General features: G+C 51.2%; 1 protein-coding gene and 1 pseudogene across 2 annotated transcripts in view; both read right to left on the bottom strand.

Moving 5' to 3' along the window:
• The window catches only part of LOC311188230 (class I histocompatibility antigen, Gogo-OKO alpha chain-like), a gene marked incomplete at both ends in the record, with an annotated part of 867329 nt that overhangs the window by 45923 nt on the left and 796467 nt on the right, over positions 1-24939 (bottom strand). The window lies entirely within an intron of this gene.
• LOC311167638 (class I histocompatibility antigen, Gogo-OKO alpha chain-like) lies at positions 8522-23352 on the bottom strand (annotated as a pseudogene). The gene is made up of 8 exons: positions 23272-23352; positions 12382-12450; positions 11309-11413; positions 11090-11117; positions 10553-10822; positions 10036-10311; positions 9007-9282; positions 8522-8902 (listed from the first exon to the last, which is right to left on the bottom strand). The product of its transcript is annotated as a class I histocompatibility antigen, Gogo-OKO alpha chain-like (transcript).

Genomic DNA, 24939 nt, shown 5'->3' on the forward strand with positions numbered 1-24939 from the left:
ACCCATGGCTCCCACCATATAGCCCTAGTCCTATCCTATCCCTCCCCCAGACTCTCACCTTGGCCCTGCACACAACAGGGCCAAGTTGGTGTTATGTGAACACGTAGCTTAAGGTCAGGACATGGAACAGTGATATCTGGTGAGTAGTTGTGGAGATCCTTGCCCACCCCCCAAATTTAGGACTGCTTTGGAGATGAGGGTGAGATTGGGGAACCCCTAGCCCCACATCTGCTCATCACTCCTACACAAAGAGACACTGAACAGTGGTCAGGACAAGCCCCTTTCCTCCCGGGACCAGGCAGGAACAGCAGAGCCACCAGGTGGATGTCGGATTCCATCACAGAATATCAGTGTAACAAAAGTGCATGTCCCATTGTTACCCATGCAATGACTCAAATACAACTAACATCAGAAAACCACAATCCTAGCTCAGATGAGATCGCTGCATTGGCTGTAGACTTGGTAGGGGCTGGAGGTGGAAAGAACCACTCTATTGGCCCAGAGAGACCCTCTCATCCAGCAGCGCAGAGAGGCCAGTTCCGGGGGAAATATAGAATCTCCTTGGGTCCCTCAAGGTTTAAACTTAATCACTGATTATACAGATGTTGACTCCATCTTTGAACATCTGACCACAATTTGCTTTGCCTAATTGTAGAATCTAAACTCTTCCAGAAGCAAAAATCAAGAGATTGACCTGAGCTGTCACCCCAACTCCTGGATCAAGAATCGTAAGATATTTTAAAGCAATTAAATCCATGGCTGGATAAACAGTAAAGTCTCCATTTCCACAAATGTTTCAGATTTCCAACTTGCCTAGCTTCACCCCTGTCTTACCATTTTGAAAGCGAGTGTCACTTCCTACTATCTCTAGGTGTCTTTCTTCCACCTGTCTCCTTCCAGGTCTCCTGCCAGGGAGGAGAGCCAGGGTGCAAGCCAGGCAGCGGGAACAAGATCACTCTCTTCCTTCCTCATCTTCCTCCGAGCTCACCTGCCTGCCCTGTAGTTGAGCCTCACCTGGGTGCTCAGCTCTCCCCGGTTCCCAGAGGCCAGTCCAAGGCAGCTGCGCCATGTAGGGGCAGGGAACAGGGTGCCTCTGCCTTTATGGAGATGCCGCTGCTATAGGCTCCAGCTTTCTACTCCTGTACATTCTATAATTGTCCGAGATTGAGCAACTTTTATCCTCCTCTTATGAAAGAAATGAATTCTTAATCCACCCTTGCTGTAGGAGACGGCTGAGCAATAAAGGCAACACTAAGAAAACCATCCATCCGTGACCGTTGACTGATTGTGTGGACAGATCTGAAATGGACTGGGAGTAGCTTGAAAATTACACCATTGCGCGCAAACTGCTCCCTGTACATGTGGCCAACATGTCCTCCCTGTTCCCTATAAAATTGATGACCCTTTGATCCCTTTGAAGTCCCGGTCCCCTTAAAGCATACCAAGAACTATCTATGTCTCTCTCTTTTTTAATTTTCTTGGTACTTCCTTGCATAGATGTGATGCTTTTTAAACAACAGTCCCCGACTGAGAGACATTTGGGTTCTTCATTTCTCCATCCCTTTTTCCTCTTGCTTTTACACACTATTGCAGTGTACTTTTGAATATGGTTCTTTTGCAGGTAGACAAGTGTGTTTGGAGACACAGTCCAGAATTGGGGCTGCCAGGTGTGTGCATTTTTTACTTTGAACAGAAATTGCGGGCCTCCCCTGGTGGCGCAGCGGTTGAGCGCTGGGCTGCGAAGCTGCCCGCAGCCTCTGCAGCACCGGTTCGATCCCCGGCCCCTGGCGAGTGTCCCATATGGCACGACAGACCTCTCCTGCTGCCCGCTGCTCCCCTCAGCAGTGTATTTCGTCACTCTGCCTGTTCTGTTCCCTGCTCTGGCTCTGGTGAATTCTCTCACCCTCCCGCGCTTCTGACTGTGGTGTAATTCAAACACATGGGAAAAAAGGAAAATAAGAGGGGTTAATTTAGGGACTTCCCCTCTTCCAGAGCAAGCCCCCCTATTGCTGAATCAAGTTGCCCAGAGAAAGGGAGTCAAGCTGCCCAGAGAGGGGGAGCTCAAGACCTGTGCCACCTGGAGGGGGTGGCCCTGCACCCTCACACCGCATTCAACAGCCCCTCCCTGTGCTGGGTCCTTACAGCCAGGTCTGAGTCCATCTCAGCTCACAGCCCTCACCCCCCTGGACAGTCTCAGGAGCTTGACCATAGGGATCAAGGGTCACAGGACCCCATGTATTATGGCTGAGTCATACTGTTAGGGGGAAACAATGTCCTGAGCTAATTCCATGCAGGCTTTGTGGACTCCACTCCCACTCCAGACCAAAGCCAGCAAGACATTGGGAATGACAAATCCCATCATCACCAAAGGGAGGGTGCCTGGGACCTGAGGGTGGAGTTAAGCAGCCAGGTTTGGTATAAAACCAGACACGTGGGCCTTAGGGGTCTCTCTCTTGGCTTCAGGGCTCTTGGCTCTCCACCAGCTCTCAGAGTGCTGTTGGGATTCCAAGTGGATCAGGTAGTACGCATTTAAGACTTTATCTCCTTCTTTTCTCCCTGAGTTGTACATTTCCTCATTTCCCCTTCCCTTGTAAATAAACCTTTTATTAACCTTTTGTGTGTGTCTGCAGTGGAGTATTAATAAGTCCCTTTTCAGCACGAGGGCGAGAACCCACAGTCAGGCAACCAGTTTTATATCGGGGTTGCCCTGTAACAATACCTTTACTTGGGCAGAATAGCAGATTCTGGACATAAGTCTGGAACAAGAAGGACTTCAGTGTCTACAATCCTGCCATCTGGCCAGGGCGCCCTCCGGTGCAGATCTGCAGAGGCAGCAGGTGCTCTGACCCCAAGCACTTTTGGCTGCGCGCCCCTTGCTGAGGGGCTGCCATGGGCTTTCTGCTTGGCTCCTCATCAGGAGAGAGCTAGTGAGTTGCTCCCTCCCCTCCAAGCACCAAGGCACCCACAGCCCCATCCCATCCCAGAGAACTGCCTCTCTTCCTGCCCCAGCCAGACTCAGCTTTAAGGGGTTCTGCTCCAGACACTTACTCGTTCATTTGCATACTTATTCCACACCTACTGTGTGCCAGGCACTATCTAGGCAATTTGGGATATTGTGACAAAGGAAGTAAAATCCCTCCCCTCCCAGGGTTTATATACTGATTGAACACCTGACAATAAACAAGAAAGCAACTGTCAGTGATCAGGGTCAAACAGGAAAGGGAGATTTAGAGAACCAACAAGGTAGGGGAGATGAGGGAGCCGGGTGTAATATAAAATACTATCTTCAGGGAAGACTTTCCTGTAGGTGACTTTAGAGCTCAGACCTGAAGGAGGAGAATGGTGGGATTTACAGCAGTGAGTCCTGTGTCACTGGGAGGAAGACTGTTCTAGAATCACCCTTTGCACAGCCCTGGCTCTGATGGAGAAGCTCTGAGGCTGCAGCAGGAATGAGAGGGAGGGGGTGGTAGGGGACAGACTTCAGGAAGTATCTCCTGCTGACCTCCTGCTGGGAACAGGAGTAAGTCCAGTTGTGCTGGGACATCATAAAATCCAAACACTGGGGGAGATGAAGGGACTGTGAGTGGAGGGGAGGCTGAAGGGCCCACCCCAGCCATGTCTGTGTTCACCCTCTCCTGCACGCAGTGTGAGGGGTCAGGGATCTGACATGGTCAGCAAATCCCACAGTCCCTGGATCTGGAGCAAAGTCACCACATTGCAAAGGACACAACCAGGCCTTTCCCTGGAGTGGACAAAGTCAAACTCTAAGCCATGAGAAATGTCTTTGCACAGAAGAGTTTATTCTAGGAGGCTCTCAACGGAGTCAGTGGAATCGGCACCCGAAACAACTCACTCCCTGGATGGGGGCATGCTGGGATGTACAAGGGGTGAAGGAACATGAGGGAGGGGCAGGGGTTCACTTCTCCAGGCCCAAGGAGGTGCCCACGTCTAGGTGACAGGAGTCAAGAGTTTTGGGAAAGACAAATACAAGCAACGATATGTCATCACACACTTACTAGAAGGCAAATAGCAAAAACCTCATAGAAACAAGTCCTGACCAGGAGCAACAGGAACCCTCATTCGTTGCTGACAAGATACCAAGTGGCACTGTCACTAGGGAAGAGGTTTGAAAGCTTCTTTTAAAGCCAAACACAGACCCACCATACAGTCCAGTGAGCACTGCCCCAGCTATTTACCCAACTAATCTGAAAACATATTTTCACAAAAACCATACATGCATCTAAATGTTTATAGCAGAACAACATAAACATGTAAATGTTTATAGCTCATTATGTGTGAGCTGCCCAGGGAAAAAATTCAAATTCAGGACATTATACCTGAGCAGTACTCAATCAAAAAATGGGAAGTCTGAGAAACTGCTTAAGCTAGAGGCACCTAAAGGAGACATGGCTGGAACTTACTGAGATCCTGGGACATAAAAAGTACCAGTAATGAACTGCAAACAGGGCATAGAGTTTAGTAAACGTTAGTCAGTATTGTCATTAGCTTCAGAGACGCAGTATAGCTATGTAAGATGTTAACTACGTGGGGAGTGTGGGATATAAAGGAAAGCTATAACACCTTTACAAATTCTCTGCAAATATTATTTTTAATGTAACTTTAAAAAATAGCCCTCAATAAAGTAATAGGTTGTAGAAGGGAAAAAGGTCTACTTTCCAGTTTTCCCAGGTATTGCTATAAAACACTGGAGAGAGGGGTACTGGGGAGAAAAGCTGGAAACCTCACACACAGGGCAGGCTCCGGAGTCTCCTCTCCTCTGAGCCCTGTTTCTCTGACTCCTCACAGAGCATCTCAGCCCCAGGACGCCGCCCTCCAGCACCCCCAACTCTGCCCACCTCAGCCCCCGCCCCGTCCTGGCGGCTCCACCAGAATCCGGAGCCGCGCGGCAGCGCCCCCGTGTGGCCACAGGGCTGAGCACAGGCGACCAGAGCTGCCCTTTCTCCTGCTCAGCCAGGCCCTCCCCAAGCTCCCTGGGCCCCCAGCGGCAGGACAGGGATCTGTGAATAGGGGCACCAGGTCTAGTGACAAGTGGCAGGTACTCAACGTACTTCCTTAGTGAGTCCTATGGACTCAGGAAAGAAGCTAGATTCCAAGTCATAAGACCTAGTACTTATAGGAAGAATGTAGAGGCTAGGGGGGAGAAAATGTAATAATGATAAATTTTAAAAAAATCAACATGCAATTACAGGCAGGAGACATTCTGCGGGGAGTCGGGGTGGGGGGAGGGGAGTAGGATCAAAACAAGGGTGTGAAGAGCACAAGGGACCATGGTGACAGTTCACAGGTGAATGCGTGGTGGGAATTTCACGGAGACTATAACCAACATGAAAATGCGTACATAGTACAAAAATGAAAAATGGTGTAAAAAAATAAAAATAAAATAAAAACTGGTTCCCAGATCTGTGCAGATACCCCAAATAAAGAGGGTCCATCAGTCCCTTAAAATGGAAACTTGGACTCCAGAGTCTCTGTTACTTCTTTCTGCTTCTGTTTCCACGAATGAAGTGCCCCCTTCTTGGAATCAACTCTAAATTCTCCCCTAAAACGAGGAGAGGGGTCTCATAATAGAATCTCAGGATCTACTCTAGACACTCTGAGTCTTCATGTGTGTCCAGGTGACTCCTGTGCTCGCTGAAATGGGGGTCTCTGGTCTCTGTGCCTTCTGCATGTGGTGCTGGACTGTGCAATTTACTCTGCTGAACACCGGGGGTCCCAGGATCCAGTCCCGCTTTCTCTTCTGCAAAGTAAGAAAATGGAAAGAATTACTCCCTGGGTCACCTCATTCATGGTCAAGAGTTTAGGTATCGTTTTTACTACGTCATCTCCCAGAGCTATTCTCAGCTCAGACGACCCACCTGTGCTACAAGCTTGTCTGTCCAACTGCCACCATCTCTGACTTTCTGGTGGATCTCAGTTTCCACTCTCCTAAATTGAATACCTAGGATGCCATTCCTCAAATGTATTACTTCTAGAACCTTCCTCCTATCCCTGCAGGTCCTCCACATCTCTACTCCACAGTCTGGAATACTGAGTGTCAGTCTTGACCATCTTTCTCACAGTCCAGATGTTTCATTAGGAATGCTGCCAAATCCATCTCTAAATATATCCACAGCCAATCACTTCATATGATTTTCCTGCTCACAGTCCAACAAGGCCTGGAATCTGCACAGGTTTCCTACATTTTTCTTCCCACTCTCACTCTTCAATTCTATTCTTCACGAAGGTCAGACTGTGGCTTCTAAAGAGAACTCTCACAAGTCGCGATCTGTCCAGAAAGGTCATGTAATCCCACAACTTACGCAGAGAAAAGTCAAAACCCTTTCAACATGCTTGAGGCCTGCTGGTGTCATTTCTATTACCTCTGCTCATCTCAGTCACTCAGACACATTCCCACCTTAGGCATCTGTACTGGAGGTTGTCCTGCCTGGGCACAGTTTCCCTGGACAGCCTTGTGGACAAGCTGTCCCTCAAATTTTTTCTCAACAATCCCCTAACTGAGGCCCACACTGACCATGCTAGGAATACAGCCATCCTCCCTTTCCCCACACACTGACTCTCCATCACTCCATCACTTCTCACAACCCTTACCCACTTCTAACCAGACACATCCCTTATTTACTATCACACAGTCTCCTGTCTCCCCTTCCCACTAGGTCACACGTCCACAGGCCAGCAAGCTGGGGATGTTTTTAGTTCATTAAGGTTTCCTAGATGAAAAACTGCCTGTCACCTATGTGGTGCAACAATTATCAGTGGAATGACGATCAGTGTAGAGCACTTCCCTATTCTAGAAATAGTATCTTTAGTAATGTGGCCTCAGACCACTTGCTAAGCACAACCTCTACTCACAGTGACATTACTGCTTCCTCTACTTCTCTCACAAGTACTGCTCTCCCCTCCCCCTCCCTACCTTCTACACACACCACAGACCACAAGCATCATTCTTCAGAAAGGATAACCCTGGTTTTATGGGTCTGACTTTTCAACCATGAGTGTCAACTTTGACCCTTATTTAAAAACCAATGAATTTGGAACTGAGACAGCACTGGGATAACTACACTTAAGGGGAGGGTTGGGGGACAGCTGAGAAAACACATATCCAACAGGAACTTTTCTAAGAGGAGAAATTATGTGATCCTTCTCTCTACTTATACCATAACTTGTTAAAAAAAAAAAAACTGGAAAAACATGGAAAAAATAATCCAGGAAATAGCCCTAAAAGGAAGCCAAAAACTAGATTTTGGTAAGTACTTTGTCTTCCATTTAGTTCCTTTCTCAAATTTTAGGAAACAATTTTATGAAGCCATCAACCCCAATTAACAAGATTAGAAAAATAATTTCATATCTGTATTGTTATTTTCAAAAGGGAAGTAGACACTATTCTTCAGGAAACACAAAGTGCAGGCAGGGGTGGAGTCAGCCCAGCCTCTGCTGGAGCAGGAAAGTCATCAGGGAGAGACACAGGTCAGTGTGGGGAGGGGCCTGATGGGCAGGGCTGGGCCAGTCTCCCCACCTCCTCACAGTATGCCAGTGAGATCACAGATACATGCAATGCCCTTTTCAGGGGATCTTGAAGTCATGACGTGTGGATAAGAAAAATTCAGTATTCCTTAGTCCCCAGCACATTGTAAAAGAAAATATCATGAACAAACTCAGGGAATCACGTAAGTGTGGACATTCTCAATGGTCCACTGCAACATCAGAATGTCCCCCTCACAGCTTCCCCATCACCTGGTCCCATCCTCTGCCCCAACTCCTCCCACCACAGGCCTCCAGGGTCTCACCTTTAACAGCTGTGAGAGGCATATCAGAGCCCTGGGCACTGCCGCTGCCTGGGGGAGAACAAAAGAGAACCTGGTTAAAGCCACGAGAGAAGAGACCACAGAGGACCTGATGAAGTGACTCCCCCAGGGGCTCCATCTATACTGTCCCCAGGGCCTCAGGGACCAAACCCCTGATCCATACGTACCTGCAGCCTGAGTGTAGCTGCCTCCTTGTTCACCTGTGGGGAAAAAACATTATAGGAGACCAGAGAGAAGTGAGGACATGAAATCCTAAAGGAATCTTCTAGTCCTGGACCACAGGGAGTTTCCAGAACTGTGACTGAAAATTCAGGGCAGGGGCCTCCCTGGTGGCACAGTGGGTTGAGCACAGCGCTGTGAAGCTGTCCGCAGCCTCTGCAGCACGGGTTGGATTCCTGGCCAGCCCAGGAGATACCCACATAGCGCAGCAGACCTCTCCTATCTAGCCTGCTGCTCCCCTCAGCAGTATTTTCAGTCCATCTGCCTGCACTACTCCCTGCTCTGTCTCTGGCCTGTACCCCAGTTCTTGTATAAATAAAATAAATCTTTAAAAAAAGGTTTAAAAAAAGATAAAATGCCAACTGAAGACATTAAAATAAAATTCCCTAGCATCCTCTGTTACCATGCTTTTTAAAAAAAAAGAAAAGAAAATTCAGGGCAGGACCAGGAAATATGAAGAAAGGAGATGAGGGGGGACTGGACCAATTGCTTCCTGGGGTCTGTCCTCAGCAAGGACCTTTCCCTCTGCCATCTGCTGGGAGTCAGGGCCCATCACCAGAATTATCAAGGTGAACAGTCTGTGATTAACTTTCGTAAGTGCTTTACAAAAGAGGGTTAGAGATCAGCTCCAATTTGGGTGACACAAGTGTGTGGATGGTACTTCCCATTACCAGGTAGGGCAAATTCTCCCTTGGACTTGAAAGCCCCCAGTGGACAAGATCCCCCACTCACTTCCCTACCTGAGCGCTTCTTCCTCCACATCACAGCTGCAGCTACCACAGCTCCAGTGAGCACAGCTCCAAGGAGAACCAGGCCAGCAATGATGCCCCCGGTGGGGATGGAGGACTGAGGAGGGGGCACTGAAAGGGAAGGGAAGGTCAGACCCTGAGCCCCAGGCCTCCATGCTGACCCTCAGAAGGTTTTTAGAAGGGCAGAGCCTCTGTGCCCACAACCCCCTCCTTACCCCATCTCAGTACTTGCAGTTCCAGCAGCCCCTTATGCTGCACGTGGCATGTGTATCTCTGCTCCTCTCCAGAAGGCACCACCACAGCCACCCACTTCTGGAAGGTTCCATCCCCCCCAGGCCTGGTCTCCACCAGCTCCATGTCCTGGGTCAGGTTCTCCCCATCTCGCTGCCAGGTCAGGGTGATGTTCGCAGGGTAGAAGCCCAGGGCCCAGCACCTCAGGGTGACCTCGTGGTGTGAGGTGGGGTGGTGGGTCACGTGTGTCTTTGGAGGGTCTGAAAAGGGTCAGAAATGTGGGAATTTTATACATGTTTTGGGTCACTGAAGTAGCACTCATAAGAATGGACAGGGTGGGCCTCTCCTGGTGGCGCAGCGGTTGAGCACTGGGCTGCGAAGCTGCCCTCAGCCTCTGCAGCGCTGGTTCGATCCCCGGCCGCCGGCAAGTGTCCCACATGGTGCGACAGACCTCTCCTGCTACGCCCGCAGCAGTGTATTTCGTCCCTCTGCCTGTTCTGTTGCCCCCTCTGGCTCTGGTGAATTCTCTCACCCTCCCTCGCTTCTGACTGTACCCAGTGCTTGTATAAATAAATAAATCTTTAAAAAAGAATGGACAGGGAAGGGGGATGAGGGGAGGGAACACAAAACCCAGATCCAGCCTGGACACAGGTATGGGAATAATTCCTATTCTTTGGAAATTTCTAGAATTAGAATGAGACAGTCGAGGGTAGGAGACCAGGTCTCTGAGGGGGAGAAAAGGGATTTCTGGTCCTGACCTAACATGAGCCAGTGACTCAGAAAGGCTGGATTCAGGCCCCAAAACATGGGGCAGAGAACAAGGCCTGAGAAAGTTCCCAGGGCTCCCAGAGGTGCTGCCAGAGGCAAAGGAAACCAGGGAAGAATTATTTCAGGGACGGCTTCTCCCTCCATCCCAGAGACTGGGTCCCTTCCGTGTCTAGAGAGGAAAGTGGGGCCTCTGGGCAAGTCCATCTTCAGGACCCAATTTGAACACTACCCCGTAGGCCTCATACCTACGCGCTGCAGCGTCTCCTTCCCCTTCTCCAGGTATCTGAGCAGGGACTCCACTCACGAGTCCTCCAGGTAGTTCCTCAGGTGATCAGCATATAGAGCCTCTTCCCACTTGCGCCGGGAGATCTGAGCGGCCGTGTCCGCCGCGGTCCAGGAGCGCAGGTCCCGGTTCAGGGCGATGAAATCGGCGCCGTCGTAGGCGACCTGACTGTACCCGCGGAGGAGGCGCCCGTCGGGCCCCACGTCGCAGCCAGACACCCCCTGGAGGGTGTGAGACCCTGTCCCAGCCCCGGTCAGGGCCCCGCCCACTTAGCCCCGCCCGCGGCCCTCCCGCGAGAGCCCCGTGGGCAGGTCCAGGCCGCAGCCATCCCCCCCTCAGCTGGAAGGAACATCAGGCCGGTCCCGCGCGGCTTCCTCGCCGGCGGGGCCTGTGGGGGCCTTGGGGAGACGCTGAGACCCGGGGACTCGGGGCCCCTTCGGGGACCAGAGAACTGGACCCGCCCGGCCCGCGGAGCTCACCCGCCGCGCTCTGGTTGTAGTAGCCGCGCAGGGTGTCCAGACCCTCGCCGAGAGCCCGCGCGGTGGCCTTGTAGGTCCCGGTGTTCCTGTCCCGGTACTCGGGGCCCAGCTGCGCCACCCAGGGCGCCCGCGGCTCCTCCCTCGGCCCCGGAGAGTCGCTGTCAAACCGCCCGAACTGCGTGTCGTCCACGGAGCCCACGGAGATGAAGCGGGGCTCCCCGAGGTCGGGCCGGGACATCGCGGTGGAGAAATACCTCAGGGAGTGGGAGCCTGGGGGCGGGAGGGAGACCCGGCTGACCCTCCTCCCTGCACGTCGATTTCAGAGTCTTAGGTGAAGGGACAGGACCCGGGAGGGGTCCCAGTGAGTCATGAAAGGGGTGGCCTGAAAAGATCCGGGAAGGTCAAAAGGTTGGAAGAGAAGCAGTGGGGGGGTGGGGGGAATAGAGGGGGCGGGCAGGATGTGGAGGGGTCAAGGGCTTGGAGCCCCAGTCGAGGGGGAAAGCCCCAGAGGTAGGTTTTCTCCCATTTCACACTCACCCTCCAAGGCCTCAGGCAGGACAATGACCTGTGAGAGCAACAGGAGGAGGCCTCGGGGCCCTGTTACCGAGAAAATTTTGTAAATGAGAACCACGCGATGCTTTTGACAGTCTAGAAATGTGCAGCAGATGGGCAGAAACTTTCAGCCTGTGAGAATGAAAGTGAGACTCCCCAAGAAGATGGGCTCCCCCCAACACTGAGTCTCTGTGTCCCAGATACCCTGAGAGAGTCCGCCTGGCGACCCAGGGCTTTGCCCTGAACACTGTCCTCCAGCCAGGACAGCTCTTTGTCACAGGTCTCCCTGCGTCCAGGCCCAGGGGCTCTCTGAGGGAAGGCCCCACAGGCTGTGTTCACCCCTTTTTCCTCCACTGCCTCTTCCAGAATAACTCACTGACCTGAACTGGAAGCCCTGTCTTTCCCCCACCCCCTCCATGTCCCTGCCCTGGACTCTCCTAGAAAACTCAAAGGGTGGACGGAGGGAGGTCCTTACTGAGGAAGGGAAGGAAAGGGGGCGCAAACATCACTGGACAATCTCTTAGAACATTCTTTGCCTTTTGTTGAAAATGGCCCTCTATTTTCACCAACAACAATGAAGTGTCCCCTTCTCCTTGAATCCTTCTCACACTTTAGGTCCTTCCCCCCACCACCCCCAGTCAAGTTTCCCAGGACTTTATTTGGGCAGAGCCAAGATGGAGAGTGCTTTGCATCTAAAAGAAGGTGATTAGGGGCCTCCCCGGTGGCTCATGGGTTAAAGTCTCAGAGCTGTCAAGCTATTGCCAGTCCCTGCAGGCTGCCCTCATGGCCACAGACCTCCCCTGTCTATCCCACTGCTCCCCTCAGCAGTGTATTTCAGTAGATCAGCCTGTTCTGCTCCCCACTCTGTCTCTGGTGAATCTTCTCATACACCACACCCCCCACACACACCTCTGGCCTACACCCTGGTTCTTGTATGAATAAATAAATTAAAAATCTTTTTAAAAATTAAAATTAAAAAATAATAAAAGAACGTGTTGGGGCCTTGGTGGTGAAGCGTGGTTTGTGTCGATGACACAGGACCAGGTATGGCGTAGGAACTTGATCTTGACGTGGTGGAACTGCCTGACTACGAGCGGAGGGTACATGTTTACAGCTATCTTCACTTCATGATCTGGACGGGGTGGGCCTTGAGCAGGTGCTGGCTACCACTATTTCTATAGCGCTGGGTGACAGCACCCCTAGTGGTCAGGTCCGGTACATATTGTGGGTACTGCCCTGGGAGTCTGTGCATCCATCCAGAAGCCAAAGTTCCTCACCCACAGAGGGGGTATCTCGAGCACCCGCATACAGCAGACAATTTTCCCTGAAGACTTCATGTTCTTGAACTGAAACACAAAGTACCAAAAGCGGGACTTAGTGGCAACGTGATTAGGTCCAAAGATTCGTGTGCCTTAGAGACGCAGTGTGTGGCTTGGAAGGTGGGCAGGCAGCGCCCCGCTGTCTTGTACTTTCTACGCATTCCCTAAGTATTCTCAGCATCCTCGTTGTGCTCGCAGTACCACACCCCTTGAGTTCCTTTCCTCAGGAAAAACTCAGTCCCTTTAAAGATTCACCTGACTAGGACAGTCAAACCTTTGGTCCTCTTCCTGTCTGAAGGTCAACAATTCAAAATCTTAAGTATATTTACAAAATCCCTTCACAGCAACAATTGCATTAGTATTTGAATGAGCAGCTATGGGGAGAGAGAAGCAGTAATAAGCAGCGTGGTGGTTATTGTGACACATCATGGAATCTGCCTAGCATGACCTGGTTCTTCCTTTGTATTTAATTGGGTCACAGCTGGAAACTGAAGTTCAAGTAAGTAGATTGCTTAAATGGTAACAAAATGCAACCTATTAGCCATGACAAATTAAAATCTTAAAGCCCAGCGACATGTTTAATATATTCTATAAAGCAAATCAAACTAAAGTGCAACAGTTCATTCTCTCTTTGGACACTGTATTAGTTGTGTACCACAGCATAACAATTTGCACAAAACATAACAGCTAAAGACAGTAATGTGAGGGCTTCCCTGGTGGCCCAAGTGTTTCAGCACCACACTATGAAGCAATCCGCAGCCTCTCCAACACAAGTTTGAACCCCAGCCAGCCAGAGAGAAATCCACATGGCGCAGCAGACCTCCCCTGTCTCGCCCACTGCTCCCCTCAACAGTGTATTTCAGTCAGTCTGCCTGTTCTGTTCTGCACTCTGTCTCTGGTGAATCCTCTCACCCCACCCCCGCCATCTCTGGCCTGTACCCCAGCTCTTTTATGCATAAATAAATCTTTAAAAAATAAAAACAGTAACGGGAGTATTATCTCCCACAGTTTTCCAGAGTCAGGGATCCAGGAGCTTCTGACTCAGGGTCTTCTCAAGATTGCTGTCAAATTGTAGCCAGCACTGCATCATCTGAAGTCTTGACTGGGGCCAGAGGATTGCAGGGAAAGTGACTCACTCATAGGTCTAATGGAAGAAACCTGAATTTCTAGCCCATGGAGGTTTCCATGTGGACTGTTTATGACCCAGCCACTGGCTTCCCCGGAACAAGCAATCTGAGAGAGAGCTACCCTGATGACAGCTGCAGAGTCAACACCATTACATCAACCTTACTCTTAGAAGTCTATGCTCAAGAGGAGGGAATTAAGCTCCGCCTCTGGAATGCAGGAATATCTAAGAATTTATGTGCATGTTTAACACCAATATTAAAATTGAATTGAAGCCTCCTTGCAGGCAATGGTGGGGGAAGGAGGGGGAAACTAGTGAGGGGGAGGCAGAAGGACACCCTAGAACACAGAGGAGGGACAGTAGGGACATCAGGGAAAGGGGTCAGTAGGGAGAGGGGTCAGCTAAGAAGGGGTAGCAGGAAAGGGGAAAGAAGGGAGTGGGGCAGCTGGGAAGGGCAGCAGCAGGGAGGGGGTTAGAAGGGGAGGATAGCAAGAAGAGGAGAGTAGCAGGGAGTGGGGCAGCAGGAGGGGAGGGGGGAGAGGGGAAGCAGGAAGGGTGCAGAAGGGAAGATGGGCATTAGGGAGAGGGTCAATGAGGGGGGCAGCAGCTGAGACTGTTATAGGGCAACCCCAATATAAAACGGGTTGCCTGACTGTGGGTCCTCACCCGCGTGCTTAAAAAGGACTTATTAATACTCAACTGCAGGCATACACAAAAGGTTAATAAAAGATTTATTTACAAAAGAAAGGGGAAATGAAGAAATGAATAACTCAGGGAGAAAAAGAGGGAGATAAAGTCATGAATGAGTCCTACAATTCTGCTGACCTGGAAACCCAATGGCATGCTGAGAGCGGGCAAAGAGCCAAATGCCATGAGGCCAAGACAGACCCAAGGCCCACGTGTCTGGTTTTATACCAAACTTGGCAGCCTAACTCTGCCCTCAGGTCCCAGCAACCCTCCCTTTGGTGGTGATGGGATTTGTAGTTCCCAGTGTCTTGATGGCTTTGGTCTGGAGTGGGGGTGGAGTCCACAAAGCCTGTATGGAGTTTGCTCAGGACATCCTTTCCCCCTAACAATTCCCCCCTTTAACTTTTTGTCACCATTTCCATGGTGATGAAGGTCAAATGTATGATGCTGGGGTGCAGCCTCAGATGAAATTTTTTTTCATTAATTAATTTATTTTTAAATTTATTTATTTATAAAAGCACTGGGTACAGTCAGAAGCACAGGAGGGTGAGAGAATTCACCAGAGCCAGAGTGGGGAGCAGAACAGGCAGACTGATGAAATACACTGCTGAGGGGAGCAGTGGGCGCAGCAGGAGAGGTCTGCGCACCATGTGGGACCCTTGCCTGTGGCCGGGGATCAAACCAGCTCTGTGGAGGCTGCGGGCAGCTTCGCATCCCAGCACGCAACCGTTGCGCCACCAGGGAAGGCCCTTTATTTATTTATTTATACAAGCACTGGGTACAGTCAGAAGCATGGGAGGGTGAGAGAATTCACCAGAGACAGACTGGGGAACAGTACAGGCAGACTGACGAAACACACTGCTGAGGGGAGCAGCGGGCGTGGCAGGAGAAGTCTGTCGCGCCATGTGGGACCCTTGCCAGGGGCCGGGAATCGAACTGGCGCTGCAGAGGCTGAGGGCAGCTTCGCAGCCCAGTGCTCAACCGCTGCGCCACCAAGGGAGGCCCCTCAGATGAAAATTTTTCATGGTTCCAGTGTGAAAGAAAAACCAATCAGTCTCTCCAGGTATTGTCCATTGTGGAAAACGAAAGTCTTCCATACCCGGAAAATAGTTCATCAGTCCAAGCCAAAAGAGAAAAATATCTGGAGGCATTAGTCAAAACAAGACAGCAAATATATCAAAATCACAGGAAGAAAAAAATCTTAAAATTGGTTCAACTTATCTAAAAAGAAGTTCCCTCCACCTTGATCCCAATTTTTTTCAACAGCATAGCAAAAATTTGCAAACCAAATCTAGTTTTAAACCATTTTACCTATTTTTGCATAAAATCACAGGGCAGAAAAACTAAACAGCAATTTTAGCTGGCTTTGTTGGAATACTCCATATAGGATCAGAGCGAACTCTTGATGCCTGGTCCATGTAGGCTTTATGAACAAGTTGGTCTCATCAGATTCCACCTGGGGTTTCCTCTTCTTGAGGGTACCAGGACTTTTTCTTTTTCCAGGTTGTCCAGTCCTGCCAATGGAGGCAAGCTTCCTCATGTTCTTTGGAGGTCTCTGGAACCCTACGAACAAAGCAAACAGGTTTTCCTCTTCTCGGTTCAGCTCTGTTTCAACTTCCTGGAAGAACTCCATGCAAAGCCACACAATGAAACTCATGTCCAATTTTTTTTAGTTTAAGCAGACAAAATCCCTATGGAAGTTATGCAAAAACAGACTCTGAGATAAATAGTAAAAAAATTAATACCACTATTTTTATGCTGTGTTGGTATCAAGGGGAGAGAAAATGTGAACACAAGTTAGCTCTGCTGGAAAAAAGATTTTGCTGCAGGTCCTGGTCACTCAAAACAAGAAAACTTTGTGGATTGAGGGCCTCCCTGGTGACGCAGCGATTGAGCGCTGGGTTGCGAAGCTGCCCGCGGCCTCTGCTGCACCGGTTCGATCCCCGGCTGCTCCCCAGCCACCAGAGGAGGGTCCCACATGGCGCGCAGACCTCTCCTGCCGCCCACTGCTCCCCTCAGCAGTGTACTTTGGTCCTTCTGCCTGCTCTGCTCCCTGCTCTGGCGCTGGTGAATTCTCTCACCCTCCCGCACTTCTGACTGTACCCAGTGCATGTATAAACAAAACAAACAAACAAATAAATAAATAAAGCATGCCTCTATTAAAAAAAAAAAAAAAAACTTTGTGGATTGAGAACAAAATGCAAAAAAAAACAAAAACAAAAACCGGTATTATGTCAAGAAAACTTAGTAAAAATCAGGTGTATTTCCAGGTCTATTCAGTTCTTTGTAGGAAATTTTTACTCTCAACAGTTCCATCAATAGGAATCTGTTGAGGCCTTTTCCCCCTATTTTCTCCAGAAACAATTTCTATACTATACAATATTGCAAGGCAACAATCACCATTGACAATTTACATACATATCAGGTCAAAGTGTTACCCGTTTTCCCAAGTGACAATGCTTCCCTTCTAGTTTCACTTTGCTAGGTAAGCCAAATAGGACAATTCATCTAATGCCTTTCCCAGGAGGAAAGGGAGAAACTTTGTGGAGTGTCTCAGGAGCTCTACTGAGGTTCCACAAAATTTTCTTCTATCAACCAAATGACAGACTACCAAATTTTTACTTGAATTTAGATTTCTGGGAAGCTTTGCCACAAATATCAGAAAACAGCAGAAACAACAATATTCAATCTCTATGAAGGCACTGGCTTAGTTCAGTAGTACAATGTTGACAAGCAAACCATAACCTTTAACTTTTTCTTCTTTTTTTGTCTATAGGCACCGTGCATACCGATTTGTCAACCACTATAGGCCAAGACAAGGACACAAGGAAAGGACATACAGACATACAACATATAGACACAAGAGCTCTTTAGTTACCATGTATCACGCGTGGGATATCTCATACAACTGCAGTTTCACTCATAGGCCAAAGTAACAAAAAACAAGCAGAAAAAAACCTCTAAGTTATAAAAAACAAAAGTTAAAAGGAAATACCAAAATCAAGATTGAAAGCCTTCTGTATAAAAAAATGATGCCAGCATATGCATTATTCTAGACGTTATTTCACGTCTCCTAAACTTTGAAAGGAAAGAGATTGGTTAGAGCATGTGAGTCATCTCAGGATTTCTTCAGAAAAGTGAATTCTTGGGCATCCTGCAACAATAACTGGAAAAGAGTCAGTAGCATTCAAGTTTTTGTCTTTTTCTTAAATATCTCAAGTCCTCGATGGGTTCACAAGACCAATGGGATTTCTTCTGTGGGTCGGTTCCTTCTGGGCTTATTTAGATATAGTGGAGACCCGATTGTTCATCTGAACCTTCTCTATGAACTATCATTTGTCTCCCTTCCTCTATACTGGGCTCTTGATTCCTTATATTTGGTCTGTATTCCCTCCTATCATTACCTGAGACTCTACTCTGTGCTACCATTTGTCTCCTTTCCTCTCTCCTTGGTTCCGGGTTCCATGTGCTCCATCTGTCTTCCCTCCTGTAACCCCTGTGTGAATCGCCATGTTGTGGTATCCTCAGTCTTCTGTCCTGCCTTCTGTAATTATTCCGTCTGCTGCTGACCTTCTGTAATTATTCCGTCTGCTGTAATCTGGGACAGCTGTACTTCCAATGTCCCTCTTCCCTGCAGTGAGCACGTTGATTTCTCCCTAGGTGTTCATTTCTCCTTACTTCACTTCTCCTGGGTTCATGTCTCAGTCCATTATTGTTTCCCTGAAATCCTGTCCTGTGCTCCCTTTGCACAAAAACAGTCACAGCTTTCGGTCTCCTGTCCACTCTATTGTTATAAACCCGAAATGCTAAGTCCACTATCTGGGACAGACTCATCTCTGTGACACTGTCCACCTTTGCTAACTTGTTCAAGTTGTAATATTTTGTTAAAATTTTTTTGTTTGGAGATTCCCTGCTGTAGTCCTACCAATAAACATTTTTTTATACAGTTCTAACATCACCATTCCCCCATTGTTGGGGTCCCATTCAGGATCTACCACTGGGACAACTATCTCTGGCTCTGGGGATTCTCTGTCCTGCTGGTGGAGACAGCCTCCTCCATAGCTTTCCTGGAAACCATTCTCTGATCGTCCAGAGTCAGCCAAGTTTGAAGCATGGACTGTATGTCTGCCCAGTTAGGGGGGTGGGAGAGGAAGATAGAGGGTGGAGTTAAGCAGCCAGGTTTGGTATGAAAACCAGACACGTGGGCCTTGGTCTCTCTTTCTCTCTCTCTCTCTCTCTCTCTCTCTCTCTCTCTCTCTCTCTCTCTCTCTCACCTGCTGGCTTCACAGCTGGTGGCTCATGGCCAGCTCTCAGAGTGCCATTTGGGATTCCAAATCAGCGGATCAGGTAGGATGCATTTAAGACTTTATCTCCCACTTTTCTGCCTGAGTTGTACATTTCCTCATTTCCCCTTCCCTTGTAAATAAACCTTTTATTAACCTTTCGCGCGTGCCTGCAGTAGAGCATTAATAAGTCCTTTAAAGAGCACAGGTGAGGACCCACAGTCAGGCAATCCATTTTGTATCGGGGCTGCCCTGTAACTAAAGGATTGTGTGACCAAAAGTACCCAGCATGTCACCCATGTTCATTCAAGCCACCCATAAGCATCTGTCATCTTTCAGAGAGGAAACTGTCCTGCTTCAGGGTGATCTTTCCTGCCAAAGTGGCAGCTGCGTCTAGTGTGAGGAGGAGATGCCATTTTAGTTTCCTCCCCTGAGGGCATTGGAGGCTGTGACTCCTCAGGAGTCTGCACACACGGGAGGGGCCTTGTCACATGAAGAAGGACTTTGTCCTGAAGTATTTAAGGTGTATTAGCAAATGATGCTCCTCCTCTTCTAACTCGGCCCTCCTGCAGTCTTCATGGGAAGGGGAAGGTTTATCCCTTCTCTGTGCCATGAGGCAAGTCTCTGCCACATCCAATTTATAGAGAGCAGCCTGTATCTGGTCCTGCCCACTTTTAAAAGCTTGATCCTGCATGCTTTTCAAAGCTTTCTCAAAAACGTTATGGTTTTCATCCCTCATACTCTTTTTTTTTTCCTCTTTTAAAAAAAAATTTATTTATACAAGAACCAGGGTATAGGCCGGATGTGTGGGAGGGTGAGAGGATTCACCAGAGACAGAGCCGGGAACATAAAGGCAGACTGAGGAAATACACTGCTGGGGGAAGCCTTAGTGGTGCAGGCGGTTGAGCGCCACACTGTGAAGCTGTCTGCATCCTTTGCAGCCAGAGTTCTATCCCAGCCGGAGAGGGAGAAACCCATATGGCACAGCAGACCTCTCCTGTGTCATCCCTCATACTCTTCTTAATAGTTAAATCAAGAGCCTGAATTTGTTACTGCATAGTCTCAATAGGCGGAGTGCAGCATCTAGCTCTGAGATGCAACAATGTAGCCAATGGTGCTCACACATACTACCAGAAAAACAGCTAGAAGCACAGATTGCAAAGCAGGGATGGCTTGCAAGCCACACCCATAAGTATATAAAAGCAAAATCATGTGCCACAGCCCCGGTTTTACCAAGTTATTTATGTTTATAAAGCTGATAGTGAGGTTGAACAGAAAAAGACTGCTTAAAGTCAAGGCCGGAATAAAACTGAAAGAACTTAAGCCAGGGATGAGATAGCTTAAGCTCATGGTTGAAAGACCAGACAGAGTCGTATGCAAGAGGAGAAAAAAAACTGTTCAAAACCTGGGACAAAGACTTTTACCAGTGTCCTGCAGACCTAGCACACTTAAGGTGACCAATGCAAGGAGTTACTTTGGGCTGGTCAACCATGGGTATAACTTGGAAACCACATTGGGCGCCAAACTGTTAAGGGCAGCCCCGATATAAAACAGGTTGCCTGACTGTGGGTCCTCACCCACGCACTTAAAAGGGACTTATTAATACTCCACTGCAGGCACACATGAAAGGTTAATAAAAGGTTTATTTACAAAAGAGAGGGAAAATGAAGCAATGAGTAACTCAGGGAGAAAAGGAGATAAACTCATGAATGTGTCCTACCCATTTTGTGTGTATAACCTCCATTTTAGAGTTTTTGCAGTTACAAGTTTTGTTTTCCTGGAAATGATGCAACATTTTTGAATTATGCCTCATCCTCGCCTTGTTATGGACACCCAATGATGACAGCCTCGGACCACCCTGGTGGCCAATGAAAGGAAGGCAACCAAATAAGGAGACCGTGGTGTCCTCGGCCAATCAATTAACTTTGAGTTGCGTGCGTGCCAAAGGCAAAAGATGCTTTTCAGTAGCCAATGAGTAATTGCCAGCTTGTTTCAAAATTTAAGCCTGCTTGTAACCCTATAAATACCTTCCCGTTTCCCCAGTTCGGGGCTCTTGATATCAGCCACTGCGTCAGTGCGTGTCATGGACCCAGCCTCTAGCCTGCAATAAACTCCCTTTTGTTCTTGCAGTGGTTGTCCTTGATCTCTTGGGGAACAAGTTGTTCTATCTTTTTTTTTTTTTTTAGATTTATTTATTTATTTATTTATTTATTTATTTATTTATTTATTTATTTATTTATTTATACAAGCACTGGGTACAGTCAGAAGCTCAGAAGCGTGGGAGGGTGAGAGAATCCACCAGAGCCAGAGCAGGGAGCAGAGCAGGCAGAAGGACCGAAGTACACTGCTGAGGGGAGCAGCGGGCGGCAGGAGAGGTCTGCGCGCCATGTGGGACCCTCCTCTGGTGGCTGGGGAGCAGCCGGGGATCGGGTGCTGCAGAGGCTGTGGGCAGCTTTGCAACCCAGCGCTCAACCGCTGCGCCACCAGGGAGGCCCAATGTTGTTCGATCTTTAGGCACAACAATAAGCACCCACGTGTCCCACCCCGCAGCTCTCCACTTCTTAGGATTGTAGAAAGGAGACCTGGACCTGCTTTTTACAACCTCTCATCTACTGCTCTTCCCTAACTCAACTACAACCTTTCATTGCTTCCTTTACATCGCAACTGCAAGTCAACAAACCGTAAGTAGCCAGTAACCCATCCTGCCTTCTTGCTCAGGTAGAGCTCCTCCTTTCAGAGTTCCCCCTCAGAGCTTCCCCACTCTAAATCCTTTGTCTTTTAGGTGCCTTCCTACTGTAAGGTAGAGGCGGGTCAGGGATGGAGCAGAAAAGGGGAACTGAAAACTGCTGCTGCCCTATCCGGAAAACTGCTGGTTTCCACCAGGTGTGATGAACATCACTGGGAAAACAACCAGCTTTGGAAAAAACAAATTCAGTTCCCATTCTCCACTTCCTGCCAAGATCAGACCCCGCCCTATAAAAGTTTACCATTATCCCCCAGTAGGTGAGACTTCTCTGACCTCCCTTGGGGCTGGGGGGGGGGTGTCAGTGAACCTCGCCTGGGGGCACAATAACGTTTCCGCTGGTCAGAAACTGGATCTGGCTCTCTTTTTTTTACCCTGCCAATCCTTTCACCTGCATTACTGGTACTCTTGATAGTCTCCTACCCTTGCTATGGAGACCAGATTTCCTCTCCTTGGTTAAAACTTTCTTGTTATATCTGCCTTAACTTTAAGACTTGTGAGAGACTAAGACAACTGCAGGCAGCTATTTTAGATCCTACAGCCTCAGAGATAGGTCTCTGGTCCTACATTGTCTTTTTAGGGATACGCCCGTAGCTGACCCCCCCCACTCTCTCTGGGGGCACACCCGGGGCTGCCACACTCTCTGGGGGTACACCTGTGGCTGTCCCCAATTTATGTGGGGATGCCCATGGCTGCCCTCACTCTCTCTGGGGGTACGCCCGTGGCTGCCCTCACACTCTCTGGGGATATGCCTGCCCCCACTCTCTGGGGGCATGCCCATGGCTGCCCCCACTCTCTGGGGGGACACCCGTGGCTGCCCCCCACTCTGGGGGTATGCCCGTGGCTGCCCCCACTCTCTCTGGGGGTACGACCGTGGCTGCCCCCACACTCTCCAGGGGTACACCCATGGCTGCCCCCACTCTCTGGGGATATGCCTGTGGCTGCCCCCATTCTCTGGGGATATGCCCGTGGCTGTCCCCCACTCTCTGGGGATACGCCCATGGCAGCCCCCACTCTCTGGGGGTATGCCTGTGGCTGCCCCACTCTCTGGGGGTACACCTATGGCTGCCCCCATTCTCTCTGGGGGCACACCCATGGCTGCCCCCCCACTCTCTGGGGGTACGCCCATGGCTGCCCCACACTCTCTCTGGGGGTATACCCGTGGCTGCCCCCACACTCTGGGGGTATGTCCGTGGCTGCCCCCACACTCTGGGGACATGCCGTGGCTGCCACCACTCTCTAGGGGGATACCCGTGGCTGCCCCCACTCTCTGAGGACACACCCGTGGCTGCCCCCACTCTCTGAGGGCACGCCCGTGACTGCCCCCCACTCTCTCTGGGGGTATGCCCGTGGCTGCCCCCACACTCTCTGGGATATGCCTGGCCCCACTCTCTGGGGATAGCCTGTGGCTGCCCCCACTCTCTGGGGGCATGACCGTGGCTGATCCCATTCTGGGGGTACACCTGTGGCTGCCCCCACTCTCTCTAGGGGTACACCCATGGCTGCCCCGACTCTGGGGGGATGCCCGTGGCTGCCCCCACTCTCTCTGAGGGCACACCCATGGCTGACCCCCACACTCTCTGGGGGTACACCCGTGGCTGCCCCCACTCTCTCTGGGGGTACGCCAGTGGCTGCCCCACTCTCTGGGGGTATGCCAGTGGCTGCCCCCACTATGGGGGCATGTCCGTGGCTGCCACCACTCTCTAGAGGGATGCCCGTGGCTGCCCCCACTCTCTGAGGACACGCCTGTGGCTGCCCCCACTCTCTCTGGGGGTATGCCCGTGGCTGCCCCCACACTCTCTGGGGATATGCCTGCCCCCACTCTCCGGGGATACGCCCGTGGCTGCCCCAACTCTCTGGGGGCATGACTGTGGCTGCCCCCCACTCTCTAGGGGTACACCTGTGGCTGTCCCCCACTCTCTGGGGATACACCCATGGCTGCCCCCACTCTGGGGGGATGCCCGTGGCTGCCCCACTCTCTCTGAGGGCACACCAGTGGCTGCCCTCACTATGGGGGCATGTCCGTGGCTGCCCCCATTCTCTGGGGGCATGTCCGTGGCTGCCCCCACTTTCTCTGAGGGCACACCCATGGCTGCCCCCCACTCTCTCTGGGGGTACACCCGTTGGCTGCCCCCACTCTCTCTGGGGTACGACCGTGGCTGCCCCCGCACTCTCTGGGGGTACACCCGTGGCTGCCCCCACTCTCTCTGGGGTACGCCCATGGCTGCCCCCCACTCTCTGGGGGTACGCCGGTGGCTGCCCCACTCTCTGGGGGTACGCCAGTGGCTGCCCCCACTATGGGGGCATGTCCGTGGCTGCCCCCACTCTCTGGGGGCACGCCCGTGGCTGCCCCCCACTCTCTCTGGGGGTACGCCCGTGGCTGCCCCCACTCTCTCTGGGGGTACGCCTGTGGCTGGCTCCCACTCTCTGGGGATACACCTGTGGTTGCCCCCACTATCTATGGGGGTATGCCCAGGCTTCCCCCACTCTCTGGGGGCATGCCATGGCTGCCCCCCACTCTCTGGGGATATGCCCGTGGCTGACCCCACTCTCTGGGGATATGCCCGTGGCTGACCCCACTCTCTGAGGATACGCCCGTGGCTGTCCCCCACTCTCTGGGGATACGCCCGTGGCTGTCCCCCACTCTCTGGGGATACGCCTGTGGCTGCTCCCTCTCTCTGGGGGCACACCCATGGCTGCTCCCCCACTCTCTGGGGGTACACCTGTGGCTGCCCCCACACTCTGGGGGTATGTCCGTGGCTGCCCCCACACTCTGGGGACACGCCTTGGCTGCCACCACTCTCGAGAGGGATGCCCGTGGCTGCCCCCACTCTCTGAGGGCACGCCCGTGGCTGCCCCCCACTCTCTGGGGGTATGCCTGTGGCTGCCCCACTCTCTGGGGGTACGCCAGTGGCTGCCAGTGGTACGCCAGTGGGGGCATGTCTGTGGCTGCCCCCACTCTGGGGGGATGCCCATGGCTGCCCCAACTCTTTCTGGGGGCATGCCATGGCTGCCCCCCACTCTCTGGGGATATGCCTGTGGCTGCCCCCACTCTCTGGGGTGATGCCCGTGGCTGCCCCCACTCTCTGCGGGCATGCCTGTGGCTGTCCCCCACTCTCTGGGGATACGCCCGTGGCTGCCCCCACTCCCTGGGGGTATGCCTGTGGCTGCCCCACTCACTGGGGGTACACTGGTGGCTGCCCCACTCTCTGGGGGTATGCCAGTGGCTGCCCCCACTCTCTGGGGGCACGCCCGTGGCTGCCCCCACTCTCTCTGGGGGCATGCCCATGGCTGCCCCCACTCTCTCTCAGGGTACGACCGTGGCTTCCCCCACACTCTCCAGGGGTTCACCCCTGGCTGCCCCCACTCTCTCTGGGGGTACGACCGTGTCTGCCCCCACACTCTCCAGGGGTACACCCGTGGCTGCCCCCGACTCTCTGGGTGTACACCCATGGCTGCCCCCACACTCTCTCAGGGGGTACACCCATGGCTGCCCTTACACTCTGGGGGTACATCCGTGGCTGCCCCCACACTCTGGGGACATGCCGTGGCTGCCCCCACTCTCTGGGGGCATGACTGTGGCTGCCTCCCACTCTCTGGGGGTACGCCCGTGGCTGGCCCCCACTCTCTGGGGATACACCAGTGGCTCCCCAACTCTCACTGGGGGTAAGCCCAGG

Source organism: Talpa europaea, assembly GCF_964194135.1.
Source record: "Talpa europaea genome assembly, chromosome: 2".
In the NCBI taxonomy this organism is placed as follows: domain Eukaryota; kingdom Metazoa; phylum Chordata; class Mammalia; order Eulipotyphla; family Talpidae; genus Talpa; species Talpa europaea.